This window comes from Cryptomeria japonica, chromosome 11, assembly GCF_030272615.1.
Source record: "Cryptomeria japonica chromosome 11, Sugi_1.0, whole genome shotgun sequence".
Lineage (NCBI taxonomy): Eukaryota > Viridiplantae > Streptophyta > Pinopsida > Cupressales > Cupressaceae > Cryptomeria > Cryptomeria japonica.
Window position 1 is genome coordinate 593,882,187 of NC_081415.1, and position 23,220 is coordinate 593,905,406.

A 23,220-nucleotide genomic window follows, 5' to 3' on the forward strand; every position below is an offset into this window, starting at 1 on the left:
CACCTTCTGACATTGATCATTCTAATGGCCTTTCACTCATCCACCCACAACTCATAGATTGGGACCAACAAGGACCTCTACAACTCAACATCTTTCAAAATGATGAGGCTTTAATAGACTACCTTGGCATAAGAGATGATCTTCCTATTGAGGACCATAAAGCAGGTTTCATCATAAAATTTAGCAACATGGCCTACTTTGGGAGAGTTTCAAACCCTTTAGTCACAAAAATATATAATTAAAAAGAAATGAAGGGTCTTCTAGTGAAAACTACTTTGCGACAATTTTAGACCAAGAAAAAGTAAAAAGAAAGGACAGATCTAATGATGAAAACCTTCATGACATGCTAGAGGATGGAAGGTTTGGCACTCTCTCCATAGCATCATATCACGAGAGATCATCTATGTTGATAGAAGAGACAATACAAATAAACACTAGGACAACATAGAATTAACATAGCATTTATCTTGAAAAATCAATGATAGAACAAGATTGACCCAATTTTATTAAGTTCTTCAAAGAATGTCAAATATTTTTTTCTTATTCATATGTAGATATGCCTGGATTAGATTCCAATCTTGTAATGCATCATTTGATAGTAGAACTAGGCACAAAACCAATCAAACAAAAGTTATAAAAGATGTATTTGAAGGCGGCATTATTAGTCAAAGTTGAACTTGAGAAGTTGTTGGAGGTCAGTTTCATCAAACTTATCCACTATCTCGAATGGATTTTCAATCTTGTACCTATTGGAAAATTGTATGGCAGTACTAGAAAATGCATATAATTTTGAGCCATCAACAAGGCTTGTCCCAAATATGACTATCCTTTGACTAGCATATATTTAATCGTCGATCACACAACTAGACATGAAATGCTATCACTAATGCCTAGATACTCCATATATAACTAGATTAAGATCGTACTTGAAGACCAACACAAGACTGTTGAACATAGAATACCATTGAGAGGGGGGTGAATCAGTGGTTCCTAAGTTTTTCTTCTTCTGATCTAACTTGAGAATATCAATTATTTACTTAACCACTTAAACAGTCACACTGGTAATATAAGAAAGAAAGCCAAAGAGACCATTCACACACAAGTAACTCACAACACCCGATTTACGAGGAAAACCCAATATGGGAAAAACCTCAATGAGAAAAGCTGCTGGAGACTGCTACTCCAATCTAGCCTCACAAGTAAAACACAAACTTACAAAGATTTTGGGCACCAACCCAAGGAGCACCAACCCCTGCACCAAGCTTCAACTCGGTGATGTATATTGAAATACTATTTGAATACAATTAAGGCTTCTTGTTGCAAATGAATTCAGCAACTCTTTGATCAAATAACACTTTGTCGGTTGATAGTCTTTTCTCCTCCACTGAAACTCACACTACCAGTTGTGGAATTACTGTCTTTGTTTCCCAACCTCTGTTATCTTTCTCTCCCTCTCACACACAATCTCTCAACACATTGTCTTAAACAACAATGTTGCCTTCTCTGCCACACCTTACCAGTTGGGCTTGACTGCTAGACTATTGTATTACCAATAGAATCCTCTCATTGGTTTGCTAGCTCACTCACATTGCAACTTTCTTAGAATTCCTTCTCAAGTTTTCTCCTTTCTCCCTCTCACTTCTCTTCTCTGCTCAATCTTCACAACATCAACAACCTCTACCGTCTGGAGCTCTCATTTTTTTTATTTAGTGAATTCTCGCCAGAATACGATTCAAAAACCTGAGCGATAAGGGTTTCCTATTTCCAACGCAATATTCATGAGATCCAATCCCACCTATCTTGAATCAATCACCTATCCTAGAAGGATGCACCTGCACATGGTTTCCATTATCCAATGCACATTTTCTAGAAATGGCAATCTCGAATTAGATCTTGTGTCACGAAGTCAGTCGACACATAAGGTGCTTCAGAAGTTTTATTTTTGAGGAATTCCTTAATCGAATTTACCTTGCATAGATTCAGGCACCAACTACTCTCTGATCTTCCTCTATCATTCCTTCTTCCTCGAGCCGCAATCAGTCAGATACAATCCCATGATTTGTGGCTCCTCCATTAATGGTGAATATCTATTTCATTAACCCTGTCAATGAGGCTTCACCAACCACAACACGTTTGCCACCTCTTCTTTACATGGCATCACAATGATCAAGACATGGCCCACCAACACATAGTCGGTCCATCAAACACATACAAGTATATCCCTTTGTTGATAGAGTTTTCTTCTTCTGATAATCGTTAGAGCGTCTTGTACCGGTTGCACATCTTCAACTCTAGTGGTGTGAGACAACTTTAACATTCTGCTTCTCCATCATAAACAGGCAACCATCCTTTAGATCGATTTCTTTATCGGTAGAACTTCATTCTTTATGCTCACCTTATGTGGATCTCCATCATGCCGGTTGACATCAATGACAACTTAGTGCCAAAATGCCAACAATCTCCCCCTTTGGTATTGATGTCAACTTCTCACAATTCACTTCATACCGGTACATTTCTCCCCTTTACCGATACATTTATCCCCCTTTGACACAATGACAAAGGGTACTTGTGCACTCCCCCTTTGATCCATACCAAGCTCCTCCTTTGCCCATTATCAGTTCACCCTAAGCCACATAAAGCCTCCCTAGGCAGATGACACAACTCCCAACTTGTGTTGGAGGTACTCAAAAGTGCTTACCGGTAATGGTTTGGTGAAAATGTCTGCTACTTGTTCAGCAGTGGGGACATAATCCATCCTGACCTCCTATCCTTCAACCTTCTCTCAGAGAAAGTGATATATGGTAGCAATGTGTTTTGTTCTAGAATGCATGACCAGATTATTTGGTATGTTGATTGCACTCAAATTGTCACACTAGATGATAATAGGTTCAGTGATGTCCACCTATATATCTTTGAGAGTCTGCTTCATCCAAAGCACCCGAGAGCAGCATGTAGCAGCAACAATGTACTCAACTTCAGCAGTAGATAAGGAGACTGAGTCTTGTTACTTGCTATGCCAAGAGACCAACCGGTCACCTAGAAAGAATTATCCACCGATTGTGCTCTTTCTATCATCAATACACCCTACCCAATCGACATCAATATATGCTTCCAAGATAAAATCTCCCTGTTTAGGATACCACAAACCATAGCTGAGCATTCCTTATAGGTACCTAAAAATTCTACTAACAACATTCATGTGTGACTGCTTTGGTGCAACTTGGAATTTGGCTACCATGCATATTGCCTGAACTATATATGGTCTTGAAGAAGTTAGATACAGTAGACTGCCTATCATGGATTTGTACAGAGTCTGATCCACCACCGATGATTCATTGTTCTTGCTGAATTTGGTGTCGGTCAACATGGGGGTACTTACTAGTTTGCAATCTTCTAGTTGGAATTTCTTCAACATCTCCTTTGCATACTTGACTTGTGAGATAAAGATTCCTTTATCTTTCTATAATATCTGCAAGCCAAGGAAGTAAGTCAATTCACCAAGCATTGACATCTCAAATTCTGACTGCATTTGATTAGCAAACTCTTTACAAAGAGTATCCTTGTTGCCTCCAAAGATGATGTCATCTACATACATAGCCATAATAATCATGTGATTCCCATCTTTCCTTATGTACAAATTACTATCAACACTTCCCTTTTTGAATCCTTGCTCCTTCAGATACTGATCTAATCTTGAGTACCATTCTCTATGGGCTTGCTTTAAACCATACAGAGCCTTCTTTAACCAACACACAAATGTCTCATCATCATGTAGCACAAATCCTTTTGGTTGCTCCATGTATACTTCTTCTTCTAAATTTCCATTTAGAAAAGCAGATTTTACATCCATTTGGTATACTTTAAAGCCCTTGTAGCCAGAGTAAGATAGAAACATCCTAATTGATTCTAATCTAGCCACCGATGCAAATGTTTCTTCAAAGTCAATTCCCTCTACTTGAGAGTATCCTTTGCACACTAGTCTAGCTTTATGCCTTACAATGTAGACCCACTTTGTGCCAATGATGTTCTTGTCTTCCAGTCTAGGGACTAATTCCCAAGTCTTGTTCTTCTCAATCTTGTGTAGTTCTTCCATGGCATCCATTCATTCTTGTCTCTTGCTAGCCTCATTGAAAGTTTTGGGTTCAACTTCAGTCATGAGGCATAGGTTGACCTATTCATCATTTCGGGCAAGTCTTCTTCTAGTTTGCACACCATCACTCTTATTTCCCAAAATTTGTTCTTCCGGGTGATTCAACTATACATACCGGTTGGGGACCTTCTTGGATGCTATCTTTGGTTCAGTATCTGTTTGAACTTCACAATATTCATCACTGGATTCATCATACCAGTTAACCCATGGTTGACATCCTCTATGCATATCTTCATCAACTTTTACATGCACACCCTCTACGACCCTTCTTATCCTTTTATTGTATCATTTATAGGATTTGTTGTTAGATGAGGAACCAAGAAAGATTCCTTCATCACTCCTAGAGTCAAAACTTCCTAAACCATCCACATCTTTCTTGATGAAGCACTTCCTTCCAAATAATTTTAAGGATTTGACAGACGGCTTCCTGTCATACCATAACTCATAAGGTGTCATTTTGTTGTTTGTTCTTAATTGAACCTGGTTCAAAGTATATGCAGTAGTGTGAACAACTTCTTTCCAATATGTATCTGATAGACTGGCCTCATTTAACATGGTTCTGGCCATCTCCTTGACTGTCATGTTCTTCCTTTCTACCACACCATTTTCTGAAAGATCTTGAATCTTTCAAATGCTTGTGATTTATCTTGCAGAAAGGTGACACATGTCATCCTTGAGTAGTCATCAATGAAGAGCATAAAGTATCTTTCACTGGCAAGTGCTCTTGTTTGAGTTGGACCACACAGATTTGTATGCACAATTTCAAGTGGTCTTGAGGTGTTGTGCTCCTTTGTCTTGAAACTCACTTTTGTTTGCTTACCTTTTACACATTCATCACAAAATGTGTTTACCGGTTTGATGATGGGTGGAATGTTCTTCACACACCCCTTTTTGCTTACTGCAACTAAGTTATCAAAATTGATGTGACCTAATCTTCTGTGCCACAACCAACTTTCATCTACTTGTCCTAACATACATTAGGACTCATAGCATTCCTTCATATTATAAACATTTACATCAGTTCTCTTTCCTTCTGCCACAACTTTACCGGAACTGCCTTTCTTTATCTAGCAACCGGTTGAGTCAAAGGTGAATTTATAACTTTTGTCACACATCTGACTCACACTCAGCAGATTATGATTAAGGCCTTCCACATAATATACATCATGTACCTTCAGTTTTCCATCAATGCTTAGAGTTCCTTTTCCCTTTATTTTGATTGAGGGGTTGTGTCCAAACCTTACTGATCCACCATTCCAGTCTTCAAGTTTGATAAATTTCTTTTTGTCACCAATCATATGGTTTGAACAACCACTATCTACCACCCATAGATTTTTCCTTTCAGCATGTAAGGTCATATGTACTAAGAGACTTGATTCGGTCTGTTCCTTTTCTTTCTCAACCCAAACTAGTTTGATTTCCTTCTTCTTGTTTGCTGTTATATTGAGCTCCGGTTTAGTTACTGACCCTTGATCTAGATTTTCCTTCGTTTGCTTGATCTTCTTGTTTTTGCATAACTTCACTATGTGTCCAAATTCTTGACAGTTATAACATTTTACATTTTCATTAAAGGGAATGTCATTAAAATTATTGTAGGGTGTAGGTTTATTCTTCCTACAGTCAAAACTCTTATGACCATATCCATTACACTGATAGAAGACAACATTCATATCCCAAAGTGTATTGAATGGGTTTCTACTTTCATGATTCATAGAAGGTTAATTGTTTAATCTACAGTCAGCTATTATGTGTCCAAATTTATTGCACCGATAACAGTAACCATGAAAGTTTGAAACATACCGGTTAATTTGTCTTGGTCCTACATGGAACTGCCTCATGGAGGGCCTTCCCTTTATGTTGTTAAACCTGGTGAATCCTTCACAATCAATTCTGGCATTTCTCCTTGGATCTACATTTTGGTGCAAGAAGTGTGGCCTTTGGTTCATTTCTGCGTACTGGTTTGAGTAACAATTTCCAATAGCATTTGCGTATGTCTTTTTGCTAGTATTCTTGCCTACAGTGAATGTTTTCTTTCCTTCACCTTCAATTGAAGAGATGAATATTATTTCTTTGTTGGATTTATCTTTGTGGGATGAAATTTGACCTTCTTCAAAACCTAAGCCACCGGTATCTTTGGATTGCTTTTGTTTGCTCAACATCTTATCTAAGGCCTCAGTGTTGCCTTCATACTTGCTCCTTATTTTTATTTCTTCCTTGCTTTCTTCAAGCTCCTCTTTGAGCCTTATTATTTCAGCTTTCAGCTCTTGATGCTCCTTTTCTTTCTTTGTTAGATCAAAGGTTGTAGCTTCACTAATCCTCTTGGTTTCTTCCAGCTGCAACTTTAAGTCAGATATGACTTGACCAGACTCTTCTAGAGATTGTTTCATGAGATCTTGTTCATCTACTGCAACAAGCTTAACCCTCTTGAGTTCTCTTCTTTTTTAACTCAATTCTTCAAGAGCACTAATAAGTTTTCTCTCCAAATCCACTTCAACCTCAACATCCACTTCTTCCTCATCTTCATTAGCTGGTCTATCAAGTGCCATGAAGAGATTGACTTTTCTGTTGTTCTCATGGTCATCATCTTCTAATGCATTTTCATCATCTATTGTGTCCTCTTCAAATGTATATAAGTTGTTCTGGTTCTGGTAGCCTCTTCTTCCCTATCGGTAGTCATTCCTTTCACTATCTTTGCCGGAAGATCTTCTGAACTCTCTTGACTCATCTCCACTGGTTTCTTTGTGGCGACAGTTTGCAGCGAAGTGTCCTACCTTTCCATAGTTGAAGCACTTAAGTGGTATCTTTCCTTTGTACCGGCTGGATCCTCTTTTGAGCTTCCTGACAAACTTTGCTACTTCTGCATCAAAATCTTCACTCGACTCTTTGTGAGTAACAACTTCTTTTCCCTTTTTGGTGATGTTGAATGCTGCTTCTTTCCTTGAGGAAGTATCACCGGTTGTTCTCATCTCATAGGCTATCAGGGAGCCAAATAGCTCATCCATTGTAAAAGTCTTCAGATCCTTGGCTTCTTCAATGGCTGCCACCTTAGTATCATATTTGGGAGTGAGAGATCTAAGTATCTTTTTGACAAGAATCTCATCGGCAATCTCTTCTCCAAGTCCTCTAATGGTATTCACAATTTCATCAAATTTGTGAAGATAGTCTGCAATCTTTTCATCATCTTTCATTTTGATGCTTTCAAGTTGACCCCTTAGTGTTTGCAGCTTGGCTTCTTTGACTTTTGCATCTCCCTCAAGCAACCTCTGCAATATGTCCCATGTCTCCTTTGTTGAAATGCAGTGCATGACTTTGACAAATTCATTATCGGACAATCCACTTAAGATAGCATGTTTTGCCTTTGCATTATTCACATACTCCTTTTTTGCATCTAGATCAGAGGGAGGAGTATTAGGAATGGCATACCCACTCTTGACTGACATCAACACATCAAAACCAAGAGATGAAATATAGGTCTCCATTCTTCTACTCCAGAAGGCATAGTTTTATCCATCAAACATGGGGGCTTTTGAGGAACCAGACTCTACCCAAGGTTTAAAGATAACCGAGAACCTAGGCTCTGATACCAGTTGTTGAATATAGAATAACAATGAGAGGGGGGTGAATCAGTGGTTCCTAATTTTTTCCTCTTCTGATCTAACTTGAGAATATCATTTATTTAGTTAGCCACTTAAACATTCATACCGGTAATACAAGAAAGAAAGCCAAAGAAACCATTCACACACAAGTAACTCACAACACTAGATTTATGAGGAAAACCCAATATGGGAAAAATTCGGTGAGCAAAGCTGCTGGAGACTACTGCTCCAATCCAGCCTCATAGGTAAAACACAGACTTACAAAGATTTTGGGCACCAACCCAAGGAGCACCAACCCCTGCACCAAGATTCAACTTGGTGGTGTATATTGAAATACAGTTTGAATACGATTAAGGCTTCTTGTTGCAAATGAATTCTGCAACTCTTTGATCAAATAACACTTTGTTGGTTGATAGTCTTTTCTCCTCCACTCAAACTCACACTACTGGTTGTGAAATTACTGTCTCTATTTCCCAACCTCTCTTATCTTTCTCTCCCTCTCACACACAATCTCTCAACGTTGTCTCACACAACAATACTGCCTTCTCTGCCACACCTTATTGGTTGGGCTTGACTGCTAGACTATGGTATTACCAGTATAATCCTCTCACTAGTTTGCTAGCTCACTTACACTGCAACTTTCTCAGAATTCCTTCTCATGTTTTCTCCTTTCTCCCTCTCACTTCTCTTCTTTGCTCAATCTTCACAGCATCAACAACCTCTACCATCTACAGCTCTCATTTTTTTTATTTAGTGAATTCCCGCTAGAATAGGATTCAAAAACCTGAGCGATAAGGGTTTCCTATTTCCAACACAATCTTCATGAGATCCAATCCCCCCTACCTTGAATCAATCACCTGTCCTAGAAGGATGCACCTACACACGGTTTCCATTATCTAATGCACATTTTCTAGAAATGGCAATCTTGAATTAGATCTTTTGTCACGAAATCAGTTGACACATAGGGTGCTTCTAAAGTTTTCTTTTTGAGGACTTTTTGAATCGAATTTCCCTTGCATAGATTCAAGCACCAACTACTCTTTGATATTCCTCTGTCATTCCTTCTTCCTCGAGCCGCAATTAGTCAAATACAATCCTGTGATTTTTGGCTCCTCCATTAATGGTGAATATTTGTTTCATCAACCTTGTCGATGAGGCTTCACCAACCACAACACGTTTGCCACCCCTGCTTCGCATGGCATCACAATGACCAAGAGATGGCCCACCAACACACAGTCAATCCAACAAACACATACAGGTATTTGATGAATAGTGATGAACAACAGATACCCTAACTGGTACTGAGAGGAGGGGGTGAATCAGTACATACAAAAACTTCTTATCAACTTATCAAGTTAAAACAATACTAACCGGTTATCTTCATTACTGAACTTAACCATGGCAATACCGGTTACACAAGGTAAGACTTCAGACAACATAAACTAGTAAAACTGAACCCTTCAAACACATTCAATACTTGATAACTATTTCACCCATAAACATATACATGTGGTATATCAACAATACCATAACCATTAGCTCTACATGCATAATCACTCAAACAAAGAATACTTAATCATCACATGAAAAATGCACAACTCATGACACACAAATTTTTCACATGGAAACCCAAATGGGAAAAACCACGATGGGGATGAATACCCACAAGTTTTTTTTGAACTCTTTTGAATCTCACTCTGTTAGGAGCCTAGTCTGGTTAAATACTTTACAATAAGGTTCTGCTAGGAACCGATCCTATTAAAGATCACCCGGTTAAGGGATGGCTATATACCCTATTAAAGGTTGAAACCCTGTTAAAGGTTACCTTGCTAGAGGATTTAAAGAACTCAATGAAATTGAGTCACCTAGGTAGAGGATTTACAATAAGCCTATTAAAGCTACCCGACAAAGGGATTTTCCTTATGTTGAAATGGTTAGAATACAACAGGTAAAAATCTGATATGATAACAACACTATATGCTAAGGTAGATCCTTTTCAGTTCCTCTACTCTGCAATCACACTCTATAATTTTCTCTTACTAGTCTGGCAAGTATCTCATCACTTGGATACACACGCAACTTTTGCCAACAACTTACAGTAACAAACATCATCGACCTTATAGACAACAATTAGGTGAGTAGCATAAACCCTAAACCCTAAGCATTTAGGTTTACAATTACAGGCGGTCATATCCTGACCGTCCAAACTCTTTCCATAGAGTGAAGTAATCTTAAATAGATCACAAGTCATTCTACATCATCCATTCTTCACCACACATAGAAATCAGTAACCCATCACACTTTCTTCTTATACCGCTAAGAAGAATGTTCATTCCTGAGGTAGGCATTTAATGCAATCGATATTCACATGAAAGATCCTCAAGGAAATCCTTCGCGTGCACAAAGCTGACATGGTGTCTCGATCTCATCTTCATCTCTTACCTAACTCATCATAGGTTGCATCGCACAAGTTGGATTGCCAAACCAGAAACCCTAGAGCTGAGACTACCAACCGATAGTCACACTTAGTGAAACCCAGACACCGGTCCACTACATCTCTTCATACTAGTTCACTTGCACTTATTGACATCAATGACAACATAATTATCATCATATCATCATATCAGTTCATCAAATGCCAACAATATCCCCCATTGGCATTGATGGCAATACTTAGTGTAGCATTGCAACTAAAAATGTCATAGACCAGTGCATCTAAAATATCTTCTCCCCTATCTCATATATCTATCTCATATATCTTCTCCCCCTTTGACAACAATGCCAAAGTGAAGGCACAATCTTCCATTCTCCACTATGTTGCTCCCCTATGGAGTAGCATCCTTCAACACATCAATCCTGAAAGATTTGACACTGTAATACCTGACTAATGTGGAGCACACATCATTAGTTTACTTCATGAAGGGTAAAACCCCTAATTCACCTCTCAAATAGGTAAATGTAGTCTTTAGTAAGGGCTTAGTGAATATGTCTGCTAGCTACTCCTTACTGGAAACATGTTGTAATACAACCTCTCTGTTATGAACCTTCTCTCTCAAGAAATGATACTTGAGCTCAATGTGCTTAGTTCTAGCATGCAATACTGGATTCTTGGAAATGTTGATTGCAATAGTATTGTCACAAAATATACTCACTGGTTCAGATATAGCTACTTTGAAACCATCCAATACATGTTTCACCCAGATTGACTGAGTGCAGTTCATAAATGCTGCCACATATTCCGCTTTAGCTATAGATTGTGAAGTACAACTCTTCTTGTTGCTTTTCTAGGAGACTAATCTTCCACCAAGAAATAACGCTCTACCAGTTGTGCTCTTCTAGTCATCCACATTACCTCCCCAATCTGCATCGGTAAATACCTTGAGATTAAAATCACCATTGTATGGATACCACAATCCATAGTCAATAGTTCCTTTTAGGTATCTAAGAATCCTCTTGACTGCTACCAAGTGGGATTCTCTTGGAATTTTTTGAAAATGAGCTACTATGCCCACTGCATGAGCAATATCTGGTCAGTTGTGCACCACATAGTGTAGCTTACCGATCATTGACTGGTACTCCTCATTCGCCAATGCTGGATCATCTTCCTTAGTCAGTTTACAACAGGTCACCATCGGTGTACCAATCGATTTTCTCTCCTCCATGCAAAAGGTCTTCAATACCTCTTTGACATACTTGGACTGGGTAATAAAGATACCCTCTTTCATTTGTTGAATCTGTAAACCAATGAAGAACTTTATCTCTCCAACCAGAGACATTTCAAACTCTTTCTTCATTTCATCTACAAAAGAATGACTCATTTTATCATCTCCTCCAAAGATTATGTCATCTACAAATACTTCACAGATCAGAATCTGATCACCTTCAAATTTTAGGTAGATGTTGGTATCCTCACTTGTTCTCTGAAATCCTATCTTCACAAGATGAGAGTGTAACCATTCATACCATGCCCTAGGTGCTTGTTTCAATCCATATAGGGCTTTGTGTAGGCTACACACCATGTTACTATCTTCTGATAAGGCAAACCTTCTGGTTTCTCAATATACACTTCCTCTTCTAGAATTCCATTCAAGAACGCAGACTTCACATCCATCTGATAAACCTTAAATCCCTTGAATTCTACAAATGCAAGTAGCATTTAGACACCTTCCAGTCTAGCTACAAGAGCAAAGGTTTCTCCATAGTCTTCTCCCTCTTCCGGAGCATATCCTTTGCATACAAGTCTTGCCTTGTTCCTCACAATTGTGCCTTCTTCATTTAGCTTAATCCTAAAAATCCATTTGGTACCTATAACATTCTTATGTTCTAGTCTAGGTACCAGGGATCATGTTGCATTCTTTTCTATCTAGTCTAGCTCCTCTTCCATTGCCTTAATCTAGTATTCATCTGTAAGTGCTTCTCTGGAAGTCTTGGGCTCCAATTCATAAATCATGCAAGAGTTTTATTTCACCTTTCTTCTTGTGAGTATCCCTGCATCTTTATCTTCTACGATTTGTTTCGGATCATGATGTAGTTTCACATACCTAGGAATGACTCTAGCTAGTTCTGCTAGCTTTTCCTCTTCTTCTTCACTTACTTCTTCTTCTTCACCTACTGCAGCTTCTACCAGTATAGGAACACTCAAATCTTTACTTGTTTCTTTCTTAACTGGTTCCCAGAAGGCTATACCTGGTTCATCTTCCACTTCCTCACTGCAGGTTTCCTTAGGTTCCTTAGGGGATTCATCAACCCTAACATTGATACTCTCAACAATTTTCTATGTTCTATTGCTATAGAACTTGAGAGATTTTCTCTTAGTGGAATATCCCAGAAATATTCCTTCATCACATTTAGCATCAAACTTTCTTAGATGCTCACCTCTCTTGATGTAATACTTACTACAAAATACTTTAAAATAACTCACAGTGGGATTTTTCCCGGTTCAATACTCATAAGGGGTTTTAACTCTACCTTTCTTGATGAGTACCCAGTTCATAGTATAGACTGCAGTGCTCACCACTTCTCTCCAAAAAGTGTGAGCAACCTTTCCTTGGATCAACATTACTCTGGCTGCTTCAACTATAGTCCTATTATTCCTTTCTACTATGCCATTTTTTTGTGGTGTCCTTAGGACAGACAACTGCCTCTTGATACTGCTATCTTCACAGTACTTGTTGAAGTCATCAGAAGTGAATTCACCTCCTCGATCAGTTTTTAGGCATTTTATCTTTTGACCACTTTCCTTCTCTACTAATGCTCTAAAGGCTTAGAACTTTCCAAACACCTCATACTTGTCTTTAAAGAATGTGACCCACATCATTCTTGAGCAATCATCAGTAAGAATCATGAAATACCTATCTCCCTGAATACTTCTAGTTTTCATAGGACCACACAAATCAGTATGCACAAGATCAAGTAAGTTTTCTGCTGAAAAAGACTTACCTTTGAAAGTTGAGGAAGACATCTTCCCAAGTTGACATTCTCTGCATAGAGAAATCTCTGGTTTGTTCAGCAAAGGCAATCCTCTTACTGCCTTGATCTTAGTAGCCTTTTCAATATTATCAAAGTTCATATGAAAAAGTCTCCTATGCCATATCCAACTGTCATCAAACTTCGTCATCAGACACCAACTTATCTTGGCATTCAACTAAAACAAGTTACCTATGGTCTGCTTACCGGTGGCAATAAGTTCACCACTCTTTCCAATTATACTGTAGACTCCACCTTTGAACTCCAGAATGAGTCCTTTATCATTTAGCTGAGCAACACTCAATAGGTTATGCTTAAGACTTTCAACCCAGTAGACATCATCTGCACTTCTCTTTCCATTTAGTGAGATGGATCCTTTTCCTTTTACCAAGCATGGTGCATCATTGCCAAATCTGACACCTCCATCATATTCTTCTAGAGACAGAAACTTTCTCTAATAACTAGTCATGTGGTGAGAACAACCACTATCAATAATCCACTCATTAGAGTTGTCAATGTGAGAGACAAGTGCTTTCTTGTCAGACACTTCTTCCTTTACAACTACAAACACTATGTCCTCATTCTCTTCATCTTCAGATTCTTCATCAGTAACACCTTCATCCACTACAACAAGACAATTTCTTCTATTTCCTCCTTTATACTTTCTTAACCTCTCTGGTTTATCCTTATTGTCATTGTTAGGACAATTAATAGCTATATGTCCTATCTTATTGTAGGAAAAACATTTTAAAGGAAGCTTACCTCTATATTTTCCAGTGCCTTTTGGAAGTCTCTTGGCAAGAAGAGCTTCAAACTCCATCAGAATCTCTTCATCATCCATACCTCTGCTTTGCATGGATTCATAACTAGTACTCACTTCTTTTCCTTTTCTGGATGGTGCAACAGATGCTCTAAAAGTTGTCTCAGTCTTCTAAACACTGCCATCATATCTATTCAACTCATATGCAGTCAACTTTGCAATGATAGAGTCTAAGGATACCTTGGTTTTGTCAATAGACCTTAGTTCCTAAATAGCAGCAACTCTGATTGCATAGACCAGTAACAATGATCTCAATACTTTACTAATAAGGGTGGCATCACCAATTGTTCCACCAGTGCTCTTGATATCTCCAACAATAGTCTTGATCCTTATGCCATATTGCTGAATGGTCTCACCTTCAACCATCTTTATGTCTTCAAATTTTCCTCTAAGACTCTCTTCCTTAGCTTGCTTTACATGCTCATCACCGCCATAAATAGTTTCCAATGTGTCCCATACATCTTTAGGAGTGTCCTTATCTTGTACATCAATGAACTCAATATCGAACAAACGGCTAATAAGGGCTTCCATGACTTGCCCATTTTCTTGAATCTCTCTTTTTTGATCATCGGTTAGAGTAATAGTGGGGATTACATAGACATTATCAACATAGCTCCAACTCTTGATATAGATCTTCATTTTGTCCTTCCATATTTTAAAGTTATCTCTATTGAACTTAGGACCTTCCCTCTTCATCATTAAGGCAGGATCTTTTTCCTCAAGTGGTTAAGCTTATGTCACCAAGGACCTCGAGTTTCTCTGATACCAATTGATGAATAATGATGAACAATAGATACCCTAACTAGTACTAAGAGGGGGTGGCTGAATCAGTACATACAAAAACTTCTTATCAACTTATCAAGTTAAAACAATACTAACCAGTTATCTTCATTACTGAACTTAACCATGGCAATACCGGTTAAACACAATAAGACTTCAAACAACATAAACCAGTAAAACTGAACCCTTCAAATACATTAAATACTTGATAACTACTTCACCCATAAGCATATGCATGTGGTATATTAGCAATACCATAACCATTAGCTCTGCATGCATAATCACTCAAACAAAGAATATTTTATCATCACATGAAAAAAGCACAACTCATGACACACAAATTTTTTCACGTGAAACCCAAATGGGAAAAACCACGGTGGAGATGAATACCCACAAGCTTGTTTTGAACTCTTTTGAAGATTGCTCTATTAAGAGCCTAGTTCGGTTAAAGACTTTACAATAAGGTTCTACTAGGAACCGATCCTATTAAAAATCACCCAGTTAAGGGATGGATATATACCCTATTAAAGGTTGAAACCCTCTTAAAGGTTATCTTGCTAGAGGATTTAAAGTACTCAATAAACTTGAGTCACCTGGTTAGAGGATTTACAGTAAGCCTGTTAAATCAACCCGGCAAAGGGATTTTCCTTCTGTTGAAATGGTTAGAAGACAATAGGTAAAACTCTGATCTGATAACAACACTATATGCTAAGGAAGATCCTTTTCAGTTCCTCTACTCTGCAATCACATTCTGCAATTTTCTCTTACTGGTATGGCAAGTATCTCATCACTTGGATACACACACAAATTTTGCCAACAACTTACAATACCAAACATCATAGACATTATAGACAATAATTAGGTTGGTAGCATAAACCCTAAACCCTAAGCATTTAGGTTTACAATTACAGGGGGTCAGATCCTAACCATCCAAACACTTTCCATAGAGTGAATCAATCTCAAACAGATCACAAGTCATTCTACATTGTCCATTCTTCACCGCACATAGAAATCAGTAACCCATCACGCTTTCTTATACCGCTAAGAAGAATGTTTAATTTTGAGGTAGACATTTAATGCAGTCGATCTTCACATGCAAGATCCTCAAGGAAATCCTTCACGTGCACAAAGCTGATGTGGCATCTCGATGTCATCTTCATCTCTTAGCTAACTCATCATCGGTTACATCTCACAAGCTGGATTGCCAAACCAGAAACCCTAGAGCTGAGATTACCAACCAGTAGTCACACTTAGTGAAACCCAGACACCGGTTCACTACATCTCTTCATACCAATTCACTTGCACTTATTGACATCAATAACAACATAATTATCATCATATCATCATACTAGTTCATCAAATGCCAATAGTATATCCCTTTTTCGATAGAGTTTTCTTCTTCTGATAATCCGTAGAGAACCCTATACCAGTTGCACATCTTCACCTCTAGTGGTGTGAGACAACTTTAACATTCTACCTCTCCATCATAAGCAAGCAACCATCCTTCCGATCGGTTTATTTACCGATAGACCTTCACTCTTTATGCTCACCTTATGTGGATCTCCATCATGTCGGTTGACATTAATGACAACTTAGTGCCAAAATGCCAACAAAGACCTCTTTCACATGTCCTTGGGGAACCTTTTGTTGGAATTTCATGCCCTTTTGATTAAAGAATACAAGTGCTACATATCAAAGAGCTATGACCATAATCGTCCATGATATAATGTATGTTTTGATGGAAGACTATGTAGATGACCTCTTGGGGAAATTGATCATAAGCTAAGATCATTTGAACGTCCTAGCTATAATATTTGATCAACTGAAGAAATACAAAGCTAGATTGAATCCCACCCAAGAAGTGTGCCTTTCGAATGACCTTAGGGAAAATCCTAGGATACATAGTTTCATAATAAAGTATTGAGGTGGATCCTACTAAAGTTATACAAATCTTAGAAATGCCACCTTTGAAGAACATTAGCTAGTTAAGATCATTACAAGGGAAACTTAAATCAATCTAGTGGTTCATTTCTCAACTTGTAGATAAATTTCATTTGTTCACACATTTTCTGCATAATAATATCAAGTATAGATGGGATGACAAGTGTCAACAAGAATTTAAATTGCTCAAATATTATCCAATGAGTCCACTTGATCTTATGCCACTAGTTGATGGAAAGCCCTTATTTCTCTACATATTGGTGACAACAACAACATTGGTAGCACTCTTGGCACAACAAGACCATGAAGGAAAGGAGCAAGCTATCTACTACATCAGTTGAACCTTAGTGAGTTATAAACTTAATTATGCTCGTATTGATCAAGCATGCCTTGCCATAGTTTTTTCTTCACATAAATTTCAATATTATATTCTCACTTGTAAGACAAAGCTCCTCACAAGAATTAATTCACTCAAGTAATTAATCAACAAAGGAACTCTTACAGGCATATTGGCTAAATAGGTGATGATCTTAAGTGATTTTGATATTGAGTATGTTGATAGAAAAGCTATAAAAGGACAAGTCAATGAAAAATGGTTAGCAGATGCACCAATCATTGATAATTCACCTTTAGTTTCAAGAATTTTGAACAAATCCGTCCTAATGATAAAACAATTAAAGCTATCACAACTCTATTTTGATGGATCTTTCCAACAACATGCAGCAAGTGCAGGTATAATTTTGTAACACCTCAAGGAGATTGCATCCCAAGTCATATTGTTTATATTTTCCTTGCATGAACAAAATAGTAAAATATGAGGCACTCACTATATATAGGTCTATAGATTGTTGTACTGTGGAGGATATTTCTGGTGACTCCCAACTTGTAATTCAACAAAAAAATAATGATTATCAAACTAAGGATGAGAAATTGACACCTGACAAGAAAATGGTGGACAACTTTAAGAAATAATTTGTAGAAATAATCTTTGAGAAAATTCTTGGAGAGAACAATCAAGTTGTAGATGCCAAGGCTACATGAATTCTTTGATAGATATTCCATAGAATATGACCCACTATGAGTTCTTGGTGGATAATCTTTTGGTCACCTCATATAAGATTCATCACTTTGAACTTATATGTGTTATTGGTCCCGACTCCCCTTGTTATGGTGATATATTCTCCTACCTTCACGATAACACCTTTCCACCAAACTTTTCTAACAACTAATGTCCTACCTTCAGTTGAAAAACCTCCTAATATGTCATCATTTCCAATACACTTTATGGTTGAGGTCTCAATGCTACTCTCCTTAGATGTCTAGAAAGTGAGGAATTTCAAACTATGTTGCAAGAGGTTCATGAAGGTATATGTGGGGCTCACTCTAGTGGTCCAACCATAGCCAAGAAATTAATAGTTACTGCTAGCCTACAATGGAAAAATATGGCTACCAATTTATCATGAAATGTAATAAATGCTAGATTCATGGAAACCTGATACATGTACTAGCCCAATAACTTCAACTGATTGCTACACCATGGCCCTTTTGTCAATGGAAACTCAACCTTGTGGGAAAGATTCACCCTCCATCATCCAATGGCCACAAATTCATCATAACTACCAATGAGTACTTCACAAAGTGGATTGAAGTCATTCCCCTCAAACAAATCATTGGTAAGAAGATCACCACATTTATCCTCAATTACATCATTTGTTGATGTGGTGTTCCCCTTTCCATTGTCACAAATAACAAACACCCTTTCAAGAATCAAGATGTTTGTGAGATTTGTGACAAGTTTCATAACCAACACCATTTCTCCACTTCATATTATCCCCAAGGAAATGTTCAATCTAAAGCATCTAATAAAACTATCTTTAAAATCCTTAAAAAGACAGTCAATGATGTTGGTTGTGATTGGCACATATAACTCAATTTATCCTTATGGGCCTATTGCACAAGTGTTCATACCCCCACTGGAGCCATACCCTACTCAATTTTATATGTTGTTGAAGCCATCTTTCCCATTTAGTTGAGTTACCATCCTTACAAGTTTCCTTCCATGATCTTATTAGTGATGAGGATTACAGAGTCTCTAGATTATAGGACTTGGAATTGTTAGATGAGCATAGACAAAATACATTAAATCATCTTAAATCATACTAGAAATGTATGAGCTATAGTTATAATCATAAGGTAAAGCCTCACACATTTAAATTTGGTGACTTAATCCTTCAAGAAAAACATAATAATCAACAAGATCAAGAGAAACATGGTAAGTTTGAACAAAACTAGCTTGGTATCTACAATGTTACAACAATTTATGGCTCAAGAGAGTATCAGTTATTTACCCCTAAAGGTGAACCAATAGATGATCCTATCAACAACATGCATATTTGAAGGTTTTACACATAATATTTTCAAAGAATCCCATCAAAAGTATAGAAAATTAAAAAATGTTCACCTTGATGAAAGCCTAGCAAATAGGTCTCTTTTGTGACACAAAAAAATGAAAAACATGAAAAAAAAGTAAAGAGAAATAAATTCTTCTAATAGTGAAAACCACTTTGGTGGTGCTTTGGGTAAGTACCATAGTGAAAATCAAGTTATTGGTACCATGTGTAGGGACTTTTGATCATGTCTTCTTTAGGACTCTGCATCATCCTTTCACATTGCACACACTCACAACCCATCATTTCATAATAACTTTCCCATCCCCATCATGGCTTTTCATTGTTCTACCTAGGGTCATCTCACCATCCATAATCAATCTTTGTCACCTTTTTCTTCACCTATAATAATTAAGTACTATCTATAAATGGAGGCATATCCTTGACCTAGTGATGGAATTAAATTCTTGACATCACATGTTTTGAGGAGTATCACTTTTCATTCCTTCCTTTTCATGTATAATCTACAATAAAAAGTTCATTTCCATCGCCGATCTGCAATAAAGTTGTAATGCATGGAAATTGAGAATTAGGACAAAATGATGCATATGTGAGGACAAAATTATAGGCAAGTACAATTTAGGACACTACATTTATACCCCACTTTAGTGGGAGTATGAGACTAAGAATACTCATGGTAAAGTACAAAGTTGCATTGAAAAACTTCTATCTAGATATCAGAGAGACTTGAAACACGCTAAGCCCCTAGGGACTTTAGGATCTCACTACTCTAATAATGAGATAAAAAGGACAACATAATAAATAAGAAGGAGAGATAATGCATGATAACACTAGCCTAGTAAGATTTGCTTACTATGACATGAAAAAGAAAAATACCAAATTAAAAAGCAAAAGGCTCAGTTTGCAAAGTAACTTGAGTGTGAAAACATGGCATAGTGTGTGCATAAATTATAGCATTGAGCGAAGTGTATGCCCCCACATTAAAGTGATTGCATAAGCCTTATCGGGAGCAATTTCTTTAAGCTAGCATGCATCCAAAGACAAGCACATTACCATAATGATATTCCCCCAAGAAAGAAAAAATCAAAAGATAATGGTCACAAAAAATATATTGAAAAGAACATGAGGGATGGATACTACTCTGGGGGTAGTATTCTCTTATGATAAATAATGTATATCAATGATATTTGCATTGAATTAATCTCATTCCTCAAAGCTAGTGGAACTACAAGAACAATGGAATAAGGGAACATGTGTCTTTTTGAGTCAACATGGAAGAGACCAAAAGAGATTGCAATGCTTTGAATCATCTTCATGTAGACAACACAAGGGACAACATATAGAAGAATTAAGATGCAAAGATAAGAATGTCACAATAGATTCAATTTCTTTATTATATTGCACCAATGGAGTAACAAGGGTCTTCCAAAGGGAACCTAACATAACACAAAATCACATCATGGACGAAACACACAAGAGAGAATCTATGACATGAATGAAGCTAACCAAGAAAATCATCCACTCCCAATATTGTTGAACATCATTTAAGGAAGGTAGAAAAGATGCAAGAGCAACCACTTCAATCATGTAAAATGGAGCTACCCCAAGTTCCAAACAAGGACCATGCTCTAATGATGAGTCACTTTGTTTGTCACTAGGAGCTAAGGGTTAATGGTTTTTTAAAATGTGAAGATAAGTCATGATTAACATCAATAAGCTCATGTAGATCATTAGAATCATTAGAATCAATATTGTTATCAGGAACAACATCATCATCCATATCATCATCTAGATTAATAAAAATAGGATCTCTAATATGAAAAGAGCATGAACCATCATTTTTGTTAAGCATTTTTAATTTTATCACTTTGAACCATTCTCTTCAATCCTTGAATCAAAGGGATTGCCTCACTTTCCACGTATTTCTAACTCATCCATTATTGAAGGGTTTTAAATTTATTATCAATCTTCTCCAATTGGTCAATAGTAACCCTTGTTGGTGATTCATCCACATCATGAGAATTATGGAGAATGATGATAAATGATGTCCTTATTTTGATTAGAGGAAGCACCAAAATTCTCATGGAATGAGTGATCTAATTGAGGCTCCATACCCTTAGTAATTAAACCTTGAGAAGCTTTAATTTTGTAACTTCTTCTCATGGGAATATTTTATGTAGAACTAATGGTAATAAAATTGATGCACAAAGGAGGGAAATTTGAATGCACAAATTAAAAACTATGATTAAGCAATGCAATTTTTTGTAATGTAATGATTTATTAACCTACTAATTGAGCAATGTGAATTGTGATTTTGAACAATAATTGTCTTTAGGTCATATCATAACATGTCACACTAATCAAATCTGAAAATACACTGGAAAAATTATGCAACCCATGAGTTGATTTTAGAAAAATAAATTGGGGTTTTTGTAAATTTAACCTCTAAATTTATGAAATTTGATTGAAATTAACTATTATGAGTAAAATTTTGAATTTTAAAATGCATACAATGTCAAATTTGAGAAGTAAATAAGATGTCAGGTTCACCAAAATGTAATGTACAAAAATTTAGAATTTGAGGGTTTGAACCACTAAATAGACCAATTGAAACACATACATTAAAAGAGGGTTGAACCTAATAGATATAGGCTCAATCCTTGTGGGAAAGAGATTGAGATTCCTATTGGATTCAACTAGGTTGGATTATGGTTAGTCCTCTTTCTTAAGTTGAATTGGATTAATTGTGAAATTAGGGAAAACCAATGAATTATTGAAGCAATTTGACATAAATAGTAAGCTAAAAATATCCCACTGAGCCACAAACTTGGATCTGGGTAAAAGAAGATGTGTCAGACCTATTCCTAGAAGTTCTAATTACTTTTTTGGGACTAGATAGCATAGATCTACCTTGGTCCTCTGAATTATCTATGGTAGAAAGTTGTCCTATTCGTCATTGTTAGCTTTGTTGGATTTCCTGAGTACAGCTTCGCAACAATTTCCTACTCATAGAAAAAAATGAAAATATGTTGGGAATAGTTGTTTGCCTTAGCTCAAACCCCGATTTTGGAATTAACCATGAAATTGAATTGATAAATGTAATGAAAGACTAAAGTAAAGTACTTTCCTTTTAAGGGAAAGACTGAATCTGAAATGTAAAACTAAAAACCACAATGTTTACCTTGATGACATTTTGTTTGTCTTCACACATAGTAGTTAGGTTTTTATGTATAATGTCTTCATAAAATATTGATCATGAATGTCATCTTCAATTATTGAACTTCTCTTCACTTCTACTCCAATGCTTGATGAATAACTATTGCTTACTCACTTGAATTTGCTAGAGTGTAGATCTTGATTTCAATTCGTTAGTTTTCTTGATCAGGTTTCAAATGAGAGGGGTAGAACTTCTTTTATACTTGACCATCAAAAATTAAATTGAATTTATTCAAGAAGCTGACATGGGATCCAAATTACCATTCAATCATGATGACCATTAGGGGGGACAATTTTGGGCCCAATTAAGAGGTCTAGGGTGTTGTATGTCCTGGTCTTGATTTAGGACCAAGGTTTGGTATGCCCTAGTCCTGATTTAGGACCAAGGAGTGATATGTCCTGGTCTTGGAAATCAAGACTCCAAATTGGTGGTTGAACTAGGAAATTTATGGAAATGTAGAAAATGGTGTGAGTATAATCAACATTGTAATCAGGCCTTGGAAGATGGAACACCAAAATGAGGCCTAGGTGAGGACAAAATTGTAGGCCAGTACAATAGAGGATGCTAAAAAAAAAATCACTCTTCTTTGTAATAAAGTATTAGTTTTATGAAGTGAATTAGTTTTAGATGAGACATGAATAACTTTGAGCTTCAACCAAATCAGTCTTTTAGCGAATTCAGATCCTAGTAGAATTTTGAGATCTTCACGTTATTTGTCTTTATTAGGATACATCATTGCGACTAGATCAAACACTTCAAACATTTGTGGTAAGAAACATCTGTGGCATGAGGATTTTAATGTTTGTTCATTTTAAGTATTTTGTTTTTCTTTTGATTTGATC